This window comes from Microcaecilia unicolor, chromosome 8 (assembly GCF_901765095.1).
Source record: "Microcaecilia unicolor chromosome 8, aMicUni1.1, whole genome shotgun sequence".
Lineage (NCBI taxonomy): Eukaryota > Metazoa > Chordata > Amphibia > Gymnophiona > Siphonopidae > Microcaecilia > Microcaecilia unicolor.
Window position 1 is genome coordinate 175,424,654 of NC_044038.1, and position 13,906 is coordinate 175,438,559.

Genomic DNA, 13,906 nt, shown 5'->3' on the forward strand with positions numbered 1-13,906 from the left:
TTGCTCGCTCTCTCTGCCTCCCTCCAGGGCGCACACACACACATCTCCATCTATCCAACCATAGCTCTGCCTTCCCACAGCACACTCATAATTCGCTCGCGCTCTCTGCCTGCGCCCAGTGTGTGGACACTCACACCCATAGCTCTCTTTCTCTCTGCCTCCCCCCCCCCCCCCCCCCCCCGCACACACACATAGCAGCTAACTTTTCAGAATGATCAGAGTCATTAAGCCCATCACAATTTATCCCTCCTTTGACAAAGTGAAGACATTTGCTCAATATTGAGGGTGCTCAAGCATCCACAGAGCTGGCACTTACGCACATGCACACCCCTCCCCCAATAGCGCTCTGCCTTCCCCCAGCACACACAGAAATCTGTCAGCTACCTCCCCATATACCCTCCTGTGGTGTATATTCCCTCCTCCCCCAGTAGTTGTCTCCCAATGATGACCTCCCCCCATCCCCAAACTGAATTCTCAATATTGTTCTCCAGATTTTTATCTTCCCCATCTGCACATACCTCCTCAATTTCTGCATCCCAGCACACTTACACCAGTTCACACTCCTCCCCCCCTCCTCCCTCTCCCTCCAGCAGCACAGACACCCAGTTCCCATTCCCTCCACCGTCAGCAATACTAAAGAAATAGAAATGCAAATGTGGAGGAGTAGCCTAGTGGTTAGGGTGGTGGACTTTGGTCCTGGGGAACTGAGTTCAATTCCCAGCACAGGCAGCTCCTTGTGACTCTGGGCAAGTCACTTAACCCTCCATTGCCCCATGTAAGCCGCATTGAGCCTGCCATGAGTGGGAAAGCGCAGGGTACAAATGTAACAAAAAAAAAAAAAGATGTCAAGAGATGCACATTTCCCAAAGCTGACATGGTCCAATTGATAAAATATTTTTCAACTTTTGTAGTTCTGGGCATTTTATTTTTCCATTCAATTTGGTCTGCTTTTCTCTGTTTTTCCTGCCTTTCCAGGGTCTCCTCTCTTATTTGCTGCAAAAATCCACTGAGGAAGAGAACTCTGAAATCCCATAGAAAGTGGCAGAAGGAGAAGAAACGTGGGAAGATGACCATGGACTCCAGAGACAACCTTGATACTCTAGGAAGATTTATTATTCAAAGACTTGACACAGTACTGTGCAGGGCTGCCATGGAAGTAAAACAATTAAAATGCATGCGCGAGGGGGGCAGGTAGGGCGGGCGCAACACCCAAACAGAGTAAAACAATTAAAATGCACGCAGGAGGGGGGCGCGTAGGGCGGGTGCCAGGGCCGGTCTTAGCAAGTGCGGGGCCCTGTGCAGACCAATTTGGTGGGGCCACATCCTAACCCCTCCCCACCCTAGCCCCGCCCCACCTAGCTCCACCCCATTGATAAGATTATTCCATTTTTAGAAAATATTTTATTTATGCAATTTCCAATAAAGACAAATGAAGCTAAACTTGTACAAAAAAACTGATTGAAATAATAAGCACAATGCTATCATGAACCCCCCCTCCCCAGAAATTCAGTTCGTCCACTACAATTAGTAGTTCCAATTCTCATAACAAAGGAGAATAAAGGAAAAATACTAAGAAAAGATCCAGTACTTTCAAATTCCCATATTTTTTAATTTAAAAAGGTTCATTGGAAATGGATTTTATATGTGCTCTTTTCCTCTCCTAAGCTGAACATGCTTAGAGAAATGCCCCTCTTTCTTGAGGCTACAATGCTATTTGCTTTGGAAACTCAAATTCTCCTAAATACACATGATCTGGCCAGCTTAGCAAGATAAGTACCTTTAGATGGACAATTTTTAGTCTGCCCACTTGGGATTCTTTAGGTTTTCAATAACTTTGGGCAAATTAACAGTAAAGTCTGACACTACTAGCCCTCTCCACTTGCCCCTGTCCCCACCCGTCACATTCACGCACCACTTTAGCTAACCTCTTGATCTTTTCCTGTCACTGCCCTTCATAAAACACTGAATTTTGACTTAATCACTGATGGGAGAATAATAGACTACTGCAATAGTATTTACCTTTAAAATGGCACAAAAGGGGTTTGAAACTTCCTTCTTCCTTATAAGAAAAGTTATCATCATACCTGGCTTGCCTTTGAATGGCAGTGGCACAAACTTGCTCCAGCTCGAGCTCCACTTGACTGTCTTTATTTATTTTTAAGTCACACTCACTCGCACACCGGCTCACCTCCGACCAGGCTCCAGGCAGCTTTCCCGCTCAGTGACTCCCGCCCGCCAAATAGGAAATACCTCATCAGAAGGAGGGACATTGAGCGGGAAGTGAAACGCTGGGGTGAGCCGTTGCTGCAGCTCTCTGTCGGGAGCCGGGGCTGTCATGCTGGCGCTGCAACTGTCGGGGCCGTTGGTGCAACTGTCGGGGTCTGGGGAGGTGGGAGGCTGCTGACGGCGGGCTCAGCGGGGGGTGGGCACCGTGCCGCAACGTGGCGGGAGCAGAGCGGCGGCGGCCGAGCGGGGTCATGATGCGGTCATCCGAGCAGGGGTCGGTCAGAGTGAGGCAGAGTTGAGGCGCGCTGCGCGGGCCCCCCCCTAAGCGCGGGGCCCTATCCGGCCGCCTTGGTCGCCTCTGCCTAAGACCAGCCCTGGTACTGTGTTTTGGCCTGTGGCCTGCTTCAGGAATCTAAAAACATACATAAAATTAAATAATATAATACAACAGTGTAATAAAAAGAGTAATAACAAAACATAAAATAAAAAAATATCTAAACACTATATGTCCAACATTTCTCTGTCCCTTCCTTCCCAACCCCCCTCCCCCGCCATGGTCTGATGTCTCTCTCTTTCTTTCTCGACCTCCACCCTCACCGCATCCTACTTTCAAGCTAGTGTTTAACACCAGAGGTCATTGGTAGCAGCAGTGATTTACACACACTGCCTGAAACCAGCATTGGAACCTTTTCTCTGACATACAGGCCTGGTCTTAGGCAAGGGGCGGTCGCTCAGGGCCTCGCACTCCTAGGGGTCCCACATCCCTAGCATGTCTGTCTCCTTATGTTGGAACATCTTTCTGCTCCATGCCTTAATCTGCATCTGCTTTTCAGTGGAGAGCGGCATCGATTTTCATATCCCATTGGCCACTGAACTCAAAGCCTCCTCATTGCTGCGTCTTGCCTCTTTTGATGTCACTTCCTGCTTCCGCAAGGGCAGGATGCAGCAACAAGGAGGCTCTGGGCTCGCTGGCTGATGGGATATGAAAATCATTGAAGCTGCCTGCCACTCTACTGAAACGTAGTGGATGCACGTTAAGGTATGGAATGAGTGGATTTTTTTTTTTTTTTATACATTTTAGAAACCTTGTTAATGGGGGTGGGACTAAGTAAGGGAGGGGCTATATGGGGGGGGGGGGCAGGGGAAGAGCGTTCCACTGAAATGGTCTTCATAGGGCCCTGCAATTGCAAAGACCGGCCTGCTGACATATCCCACCCCACTGGAAACAGGAAGTTGTGTCAAAGGTAGGTGGAATACATCAGAGGGAAGGCTCCAGGCCAGCTGCATAAAGAGTGTGTGACATGTTGCTTATACCTGATGTTTGTTCTGGATTTGAATTTCACCCAGAGGGGGAAAGGGTTAGAAAACAAAGGTTACTGCAGCTGGACTGGAATGTCTTGGATTCCTCTGGTTGTTTCCTTGGTGTTGAATCCTTATCCCTTCTGCCCTGATGGGTCTGTGGCTGATGTGTGTGGTATAACTTATTTGGAATCCTTTTCTCCCTAGAAGAGTGCTTTAGCTCAAAGCAGTAAAATTACTTTTTGCACTTGAAAGAAAACTTGGTGGGAAGACTTGATGGTCCATAGCAGTCTTTACAATTGCCATCTACCATGATTCTGTTACTGTATATCTGTTTATGTAACAAACATACTCTTTCAATTAAAGTAGCATTTGTTCATCTCTGAAATATGACATCCTGTTACATCTGCATTTCTGTGACAGTTGTGTTGCTTGTTATATGAAATGGTTAGACATATGGTTGTGTGTTTAAGGTTGTGTAAGTACATCATGGAGACTTTTATATGTAGCTCTTATTGTCCTTAAGTCTTTAGGTAAGTTTTGAGAGTCTCTGCACACTGCATGTTCATCTATTTGAGCTACTACTGAAAAAGGTGTGAGCAAATCTAAATAAATAAATATTTGTGTATGAGGAAACAAATTCTGTGGGTACATGAAGAACCTTTCAGTGGCTAAGGTATCCTAAGGCCGTTCTTCTTTAAGGGTGTCCCCTCCCCCCCCCCCCCCCCCCCCCCCCCCCCCGACATAGAATGGGATAAAAATTTCCCTGGGATCTCCCAGTTTCAAGGGCAGACAGGCATAACTGGTTGTTGGAAGGGCAAAATCTTCCCTCTGTCCCATGGCACGGCAGCATTGCCTTTTCTGTGGGGAACTTGGCTCCATCTTAAGTAGAAGAGAGAGCCTATTAGGGATATGCATTAGTATATGCCAGGGGTTCTCAACCCAGTCCTCAGGATACACCTAGCCAGTCAGGTTTTCAGGATATCCACAAATGAATATTCATGAGAAATTTGCATGCAGTACCTCCTATTCTATGCATATCTGTTTCGTGTATATTCACTCTGGGTTATCCTGAAAACCTGACTGGCTGGGTGTGTCCCAAGGACTGGGTTGAGAACTCGTGCAGTAAACTGAACTAGCATATAAGTTAATATTCATTGTCAATGTGTGTCAATTTTTTTTATTATTCAAATGGACACAAAGCGTAAAAATCATGGGGAAAAGTCAAAGTGATCCAAAACCAAATCACTTTTATTTCAGTTCACACCTGGAACCCTTTCTTGTGCCCTGGATCTCTTTAAGATAGTATTTGCTTTACAGAAACCTGAATTTTAAAGTAATGCATGATATTTGTTTAGTCCGGAATCTACCAACACCTCTCCAGTACCATGTAAGCCACATTGAGCCTGCAAATAGGTGGGAAAATGTGGGGTACAAATGTAATAAATAAATAAAATATGATGAAAGGAGCATAGCTTATGAAGTTAGTCACAATAATTCAAAACAAAGCTGTCGCAACGTGACAAAGTGTACACAAAAAGTAGATATTTATTTATTTATTATTTATTTCCGGTCATTTATACCCCGCCTTTTGCCGCAGTTTTGCGGCCCCAAAGCGGCTTACAAAAGTAGATATAACATTGTAACACACAGAAACAAGTTGACGTTTATATGGCAATTCTGCAACTTGTGTGTAATGTTATGAGCCAAGTGCATGTCTGTTATAATAGAATAGCACTCAGGTGTCAATAATGGACCGTCACATGCAAGTGCTAGGCACTGTTGTATGCTAAGTAACTGGTGCATACGTGTAATGGTGAGGAAGGCATACATGTGGATGGAGCATGGGTGTTTTGTCAAGCGAGGCGCACAACTTATAGACTACTATTAGTTGCATGTGTTGCATGACACACTTAGGCATGTCAACGTGCACAAGCCATTGACCTGTGCCTACATTTTGGTGTGGCAACGTGGCTTTTACACTAGTATTCTATAACAGGTGCACCCTGAAGCTGTTACAGAACTGGCATGAAGCTGCCAAGTTGGTCTCACTGTTAGAGGGCAGCTCTATAAAGGGGTGCCCAATTTTTGTTAATAAAATGCTACCCTAATTGAGTATATATGTGTGTATTAAGCATGAGCACTTGCGCCAACCACAGAGTTGATGTAAATGCACACACCTAGATTGGGGAGGTACATGCATAAATTATAATATTCTATAATTTACATACGTAAGTGTGTGCCCTACTCAGTCTGCCCACGTGAACACACACCAGCAATGTTCATGCCATAAAAGATGGTGAGGCATATTTTCAAAGCACTTAGCCTTCCAAAGTTCCATAGAAACCTATGGAACTTTGGAAGGCTAAGTGCTTTGAAAATATGCCTCAGAGTGTACTTACAGAACAGTGCATAGTCAAATGTCACTTACATGTAAATCACTAGAGCACTGGCATTTATGTGCAAACTTGTGTCTACATCCATGTGGCTCTTTATAGAATTACCCTCTTAATGTGACAGCACCACATTTCCCTAATCTGTGAGAGACTCATTGGGGAGTGGAGTTATGTGAGTGGAAGGTGCACATAGTAAATGTTGGCAGATAAAGACCTTCACGGTCTGTCCGCTGTACCCAAAAAAGGTGGCCAGAGTTGAATCTGTGTGGTAAGGGGTGGTGTATATGAGATGTCTGTGTGGTGAGGTATGCATTTGTGTGCCAGTGGGTTGGGTGGGTGTCCTTTGCATGAAGGAAGGTTGGTGTAGGGTATGGGATATAAAGAGTAGGGGACCTGTGTGTGTACATGTGCACCCTGGGACAAGTGTCTTCCATGTTCTATCTGTCTTTCATTTTCTCTCCTACCACTTCATTGGGGGGGAGGGGGGAGAATGCACAAATGGGAGCAGAAGAAGCAGTCTCGGGACATTAGTAAGACCTGTTGCACAGTAACTCAGGAGAGACTGCTGTGGTTAATTCTTGCCGCTGCTGGAGAACTATAGGACTTGCAGTCTTGCTGATATTAAAATAGCAAAATGTTCCAGGCTTCTTGTTATGGATGGGGAAGCCACCCTTGCTACCCTAGAGTGACATCCTGATATAATTTAATAGCTGTGATGGTTAATTAATGCAATTTTCTGCTACAAAATTAAAGAAATGAAGGTTTGTTATCTATCTGTTATTAGGAATGAGTCAGGTTGTTCTGTTTGTTGTGCATATTATGTAATACAGAGTACACCAGATAAATATTCCTTTAATTATTTACTCAAGCGTAGAATTCCTGGAGTTAATGAATTTAGGACTTGTCATTCAGTGAAAAGTTTTCCATAAGTAAATAATGGGGAAAAGTCCTATTGAAATAAGGTCCTCTCAGCCCAGATGTACTAAGCTTTTTACATATGGGGGTAGAAGGGGTGCTCCTGTGGTGGACACTTTACTTTCCTAGCAGCCCCCCCCCCCCCTCCAAACTCTACCTGCCTTTGGGTGATGGGGGCTGCTGTGCTATGCCATTTGCTCTGTTCAGATCCTAGTCTGTTCCCATAATGGAGTCGGTACTAGGAGCTGGGGAAGGTGTGCTGATTTCTGAGTAGGTTCCTGGTCTTTGAACTTGCCCGTTCAAGCTGGCACATGTTTGCCTTAGGGCAAGGCTGGCATTCTAAAGTTTTGCCCACCAAGTGTATTCCCTTAATGGAGCATACAATACAGATGGGTCCCAAACCTCATCCTGGAGGCACCCCAGCCAGTCAGGATATCCACAATGAATATTAATGAGAGATATTTGCATGCAGTGGAGGCAGTGCATGCAAATCTCTCTCATGAATAATCATTGTGGATACCCTAAAAACCTGACTGGCTGAGGTGTCTCCAGGACCAGGCTTGGGAACCACTGGGCTAGACACTTCTAGAATATACAATAAAATTTGAATAAATTTCAGTTTCTTTTGAAAAATCATGTAATCCATTTTGAGATCTAACTAGTAGTAGAATCTCATTGACAACACATCAATAGATGTTCACAATAGGCATGGTTTTTTTTTTAATTGTACCCCGTGCTTTCCCACTCATGGCAGGCTCAATGCGGCTTACATGGGGCAATGGAGGGTTAAGTGACTTGCCCAGAGTCACAAGGAGCTGCCTGTGCCTGAAGTGGGAATCGAACTCAGTTCCCCAGGACCAAAGTCCACCACCCTAACCACTATTAACCCTTTGCTTCCTTTGAGTTGAGAGTCCTGCCTCTTGTCCATGTAAACTATGGAGCAGAGGTTCTCAACCCAGTCCTCAGGATGCACCAAGCCACTTGGGTTTTCATGATATCCACAATGAATATGCATGAGAAAAATTTGTATGTACTGCTTCCACTGTATGCAAATCTCATGCATATTCATTGTGGGAATCCTGACAGACTTGGTGTGTCACGAAGACTAGGTTGAGAAGCCCTGCTATGGAGGTATTTTCATATCTTCCCTCTCTTGCTTTTCTTCCAAAGTACATAAGTAATGCCATACTGGGAAAAGACCAAGGGTCCATCGAGCCCAGCATCCTGTCCACGACAGCGGCCAATCCAGGCCAAGGGCACCTGGCAAGCTTCCCAAACGTACAAACATTCTATACATGTTATTCCTGGAATTGTGGATTTTTCCAAGTCCGTTTAGTAGCGGTTTATGGACTTGTCCTTTAGGAAACCGTCTAACCCCTTTTTAAACTCTGCTAAGCTAACCGCCTTCACCACTTTCTCCGGCAACGAATTCCAGAGTTTAATTACACGTTGGGTGAAGAAAAATTTTCTCCGATTTGTTTTAAATTTACTACACTGTAGTTTCATCGCATGCCCCCTAGTCCTAGTATTTTTGGAAAGCGTGAACAGAAGCTTCACATCCACCTGTTCCACTCCACTCATTATTTTATATACCTCTATCATGTCTCCCCTCAGCCGTCTCTTCTCCAAGCTGTATAGCCCTAGCCTCCTTAGTCTTTCTTCATAGGGAAGTCGTCCCATCCCCGCTATCATTTTAGTCGCCCTTCGCGGCACCTTTTCCAATTCTACTATATCTTTCTTGAGATGCGGCGACCAGAATTGAACACAATACTCAAGGTGCGGTCGCACCATGGAGCGATACAACGGCATTATAACATCCTCACACCTGTTTTCCATACCTTTCCTAATAATACCCAGCATTCTATTCGCTTTCTTAGCCGCAGCAGCACACTGAGCAGAAGGTTTCAGTGTGTTATCGACGACGACACCCAGATCCCTTTCTTGGTCCGTAACTCCTAACGTGGAACCTTGCATGACGTAGCTATAATTCGGGTTCTTTTTTCCCACATGCATCACCTTGCACTTGCTCACATTAAACGTCATCTGCCACTTAGCCGCCCAGTCTCCCAGTCTCGTAAGGTCCTCTTGTAATTTTTCACAATCCTGTCGTGATTTAACGACTTTGAATAACTTTGTGTCATCAGCAAATTTAATTACCTCGCTAGTTACTCCCATCTCTAAATCATTTATAAATATATTAAAAAGCAGCGGTCCTAGCACGGACCCCTGAGGAACCCCACTAACTACCCTTCTCCATTGTGAATACTGCCCATTTAACCCCACTCTCTGTTTCCTATCCTTCAACCAGTTTTTAATCCACAATAGGACATTTCCTCCTATCCCATGACCCTCCAATTTCCTCTGTAGCCTTTCATGAGGTACCTTGTCAAACGCCTTTTGAAAATCCAGATACACAATATCAACCGACTCCCCTTTGTCCACATGTTTGTTCACTCCTTCAAAGAATTGAAGTAAATTGGTCAGGCAAGATTTCCCCACACAAAAGCCATGCTGACTTGGTCTCAGTAATCCATGTCCTCGGATGTGCTCTGTAATTTTGTTTTTAATAATAGCCTCTACCATTTTCCCAGGCACCGACGTCAGTCTCACCGGTCTATAATTTCCCGGATCTCCCCTGGAGCCTTTTTTAAAAATGGGCGTTACATTGGCCACCCTCCAATCTTCCGGTACCACGCTCGATTTTAAGGATAAGTTGCATATCACTAGCAGTAGCTCCGCAAGCTCGTTTTTTCAGTTCTATCAGTACTCTAGGATGAATACCATCCGGTCCAGGAGATTTGCTACTCTTCAGTTTGCCGAACTGCCCCATTACGTCCTCCAGGTTTACCGTGAAGTCAGTAAGTTTCTCCGACTCGTCCGCTTGAAATACCATTTCCGACACCGGTATCCCACCCAAATCTTCCTCGGTGAAGACTGAAGCAAAGAATTCATTCAGTCTCTCCGCTACGTCTTTGTCTTCCTTGATCGCCCCTTTTACCCCTCGGTCATCCAGCGGCCCAACCGATTCTTTTGCCGGCTTCCTGCTTTTAATATACCGAAAAAAAATTTTACTATGTTTTTTTGCCTCTAATGCTATCTTTTTTTCATACTCCCTCTTGGCCTTCTTAATCTGCGCCTTGCATTTGCTTTGACACTCCTTATGCTGTTTCTTGTTATTTTCAGACGGTTCCTTCTTCCATTTTCTGAAGGCGTTTCTTTTAGCCCTAATAGCTTCCTTCACCTCACTTTTCAACCAGGCCGGGTGTCTTTTGGACTTCCTTCTTTCTTTTCTAATTTGCGGAATATGTATGGCCTGGGCCTCCAGGATGGTATTTTTGAACAGCGTCCACGCCTGTTGTACAGTTTTTACTCTCTCAGTTGCCCCCCTAAGTTTTTTTTTTACCGTTCTTCTCATTTTATCATAGTCTCATTTTTTAAAGTTAAACGCTAACGTATTTGACTTTCTGTGTACAGTTACTTCAAGGTCGATGTCAAAACTGATCATATTATGGTCACTGTTATCAAGCGGCCCCAGTACCATAACGTCCCTCACCAGATCATGCGCTCCACTAAGGACCAAGTCTAGAATTTTTCCTTCTCTCGTCGGCTCCTGCACCAGTTGCTCCATAAAGCTGTCCTTGATTTCATCAAGGAATTGTATCTCTGTAGCGTGTCCCGATGTTACATTTACCCAGTCTATATTTGGATAATTGAAGTCACCCATTATTATCACATTGATCTAGAAGTCTGTTCCCATACACTTTATGAACACTGCCTATTTTAGTAGCTGTACTGTGGACTGACTCCACCTTAGTTTATCCTCTTGAAGGTGTCTCCAGAATTTTACTTGGCTCTTCAAATGAGGTTTTGCCAGAGACTTATCTGTACACATCCACATTATCTGCTCTTTCCCTGCTGGCTGTTCATCTCCCTATGCATCCTTCTGGCTTTTGCTGATGCCTTTTCTATCTGACCAGTTTAAGTTCATCAGATACAATCACCCCCAGGTCCTGCTTTTCATTTGTGCACAGTGATACTTCCCCTCCCCCCTATATTGTACTGCTCTCTTGGGTTTTATAAGTACATAAGTATTGCCACACTGGGACAGACCAAAGGTCTATCAATCCCAGCATCCTGTTTCCAACAGTGGCCAATCCAGGTAAAAAATACCTAGCAAGATCCCGAAAAAGTTCAACACATTTTATGCTACTTATCCCAGAAATAAGCAATGGATTTTCCCCAAGTCAATTTAATATGAACTTTTCCTTTAAGAAGTCATCCAGACCTTTTTTTAACCCTGCTAAGCTAACCATCTTTACCACATTCTCTGGCAACAAATTCCAGAGTTTAGTTACATGTTGAGCTTATCCAAAATTATCACAGCCCAAATGCATGACCTTGCTTTTTAAAAATTAAATCTTGCTGCCAAATTCTAGAATGGCTTTGGTCTATCACCTGCATTTGCAGCATGGCTCGTTTGTACCTGGGGAATCAATTCTCTTCTCCTTTGAATTTTCTTTTTGTCTTCTTTGAAAGTGGATAAAGACAAAATGACACTTTTTGGGTGTTATCAAAGCAATTCAGCTACAAGTTGTCATTGACGAGAATTATTTTTTTGCCATCCTATTTTTATATTAGATTGTCTTTATTTGCTAAGAGGCATTTTTATAACTGATAATGGACTGCAAGACACCCAGAGGCCAAAAGGTGTTGTGTGCTAAAACCAATTTAATGAAATAATATGCATTATTTATATACTTCCACTGCAGCCTGAAGGAGGAAAAACATTTGCTGAAGAGAACAGTGGTGATATAACATTTTTAGCATAGGAATATTATGGGCATTTACATGGTTAGTGCGTGCTAATGTTTAGTGTGTGCTAAAAATGCTAATATGCCTTTAGAACTGAAAATCTAGAAAAAATGGGAGATCTTAATATCTATGTATTCGGCGTATCTAGCCTTATCACAAGGAATTAAACCTCACTTTACGTGTGGTTGGAGGAAAGGCCTCAAGAAGCCCCCAGCTATTGAATTATCAGCTGTGGGGGCTGGGCTGCTTCATCATTGGCCTGAAAACCTCGTGATATATAGCCTTTATATAGGACTCATTTACTTCATCACAGTTAAACACCTTCACGTTCTTATAGGTAGGAAACAACTTAGCTTTATCAGTTGTGTCCTTCTTCTGATGGGTCTTTCTTGCAGCACTTATTCTGACCACAGCCTACGATGGCCAGCATTTCGTTCAACTGCCTCAGGGTCCTGTGGTCTACGTTAATCTCTGCTCGGGTAGAATTTTTGCAACATCCCCAGCTGATGTAACTTGGAAGTGGAGCAGTCTGCTGCTCCAGGTCTTGCTGTAACTCCAACGGTGGCCAGCATTTCATGGTATATCCAAAATTATCACTGCCTTAGGGGGAAAAGCTAGACCAGGGGGTCATGTTTGCATATGTTGTGGGTGACTAAAGAGTGCATCCATTCACATAATGTCCTTGCTTTTCACAGAGACAGCAGTAATTTTGGATATACCATGAAATGCTGGCCACCATTGGAGCTAGAGCAGGAGCAGCAGACATTTCCGCTTCAAGTTATGCATACAAAGTTTAGACCTGATGAGTTATTAAGATATTAAATAGTTCTGGGAAGGTTTTCATGCTAATGATTGAACTTTAGCCATGGCAGAACCCACTAAGCTATCTGATATTTTCTCTGAGGCTTTTCCTTCCCGCAATAAACAAAGTACTTGATCTTGTCAACATTTACTCTCTGAGAAAGTTCACAAAATTAGGAAGAGAATTTTGTTTGGATTTAATGAGGAGCTCTTTTACTAAGATGCAATAAAAAGTGACCTTACTGTATGCTTCCGCATGTCATTACCACCCCCTAATGGTTAAAATGGCTGTTTTTTCCCCTGCATTAATGGCCATACACAAAGTTTTTCCCATTAGCGTGTGATCACTTACTGATACCTGTTTTGTAAGTGGTGGGGGCTCACGCACTTTGCATGCAACAATGTAGCTGTGCTAATTGACTAGTTCAGAACACACCTACTCTCCTCCCCCAGACCCACCCCCAGTGCTAAAAAAAAAGAAATCGCACTGTTTAGCGCATCGGTAGCGTGTGTGCATATGCAAAAAGTATCATGGGATGCCTGAGCATGCCCCATCTAAGCCCTTTTTTTGCTGGGTAAGTGTGCGTTAGTGCTTACTGCAGCCCAGTAAAAGGGTCCCTTAGTTCCTCTTGTCCTGTATGTATTTTTGCACTTTTGCAGCATGCAAAGTACTGTTTTACCAGGGGAAAACGCCTTTAACATTACCCTCAGTTTGCATTGTGAATGTTAATAGTTATCCACCAAGAACATCTGGGTTATGCGGAATGCAAGATTTTTATATAAATAAAATAAAGTATTATAGAGATTTTACAAAAACCCGGTAAACATGAAATCAGCAAAAGCAAAGAGTGAGCTCTAAATTTGAAACATATTTCCATATGCACGTTAATTACTGACAAAAAGGAAACCGACCAAGACCAATTACCCCAAATTGCATCTTTTGAGTAAAAAGCAATGAAGATGTATAATTCATCAAGATGAGGATGATGAGGCTACTTGTGCTTCATTAGCTCCCTATGGAAGCAACTGGAGTTCATATTTGGAGAAGCCTCAGTATGACATTGCTTCATCCTTCTTTCAGCCTGAAAAGCACCTGCCAGGGAATGGTCATGTGATAAGATGGCAAAAAGGGTAAACTTTTATAGGCATTTCTATTCGGCAAATGCATGTGTCATTCTGACCTTGTGCATTTAATGATTCATATTAAATTAATTTTATTCTTCTGCTTATAAGAAAATGTATTTTGTTTTTCCAGCCCATCTGTTTCATGTTTACTTCAGTCTATTAAGGTTTAACTGCCACATTCTGTCTTTTGACTAGCCTGTTTCAAGAGAATATTTTTTCATGTAGCATGTTTATATATTAACTAGAGAGGGCTTAACATAAGATTTAGAAAACTCCAGTTTAAACAGGCATTATAGTAATTTTGTTATCTGTAAAACCAGGTGATGAAAGCC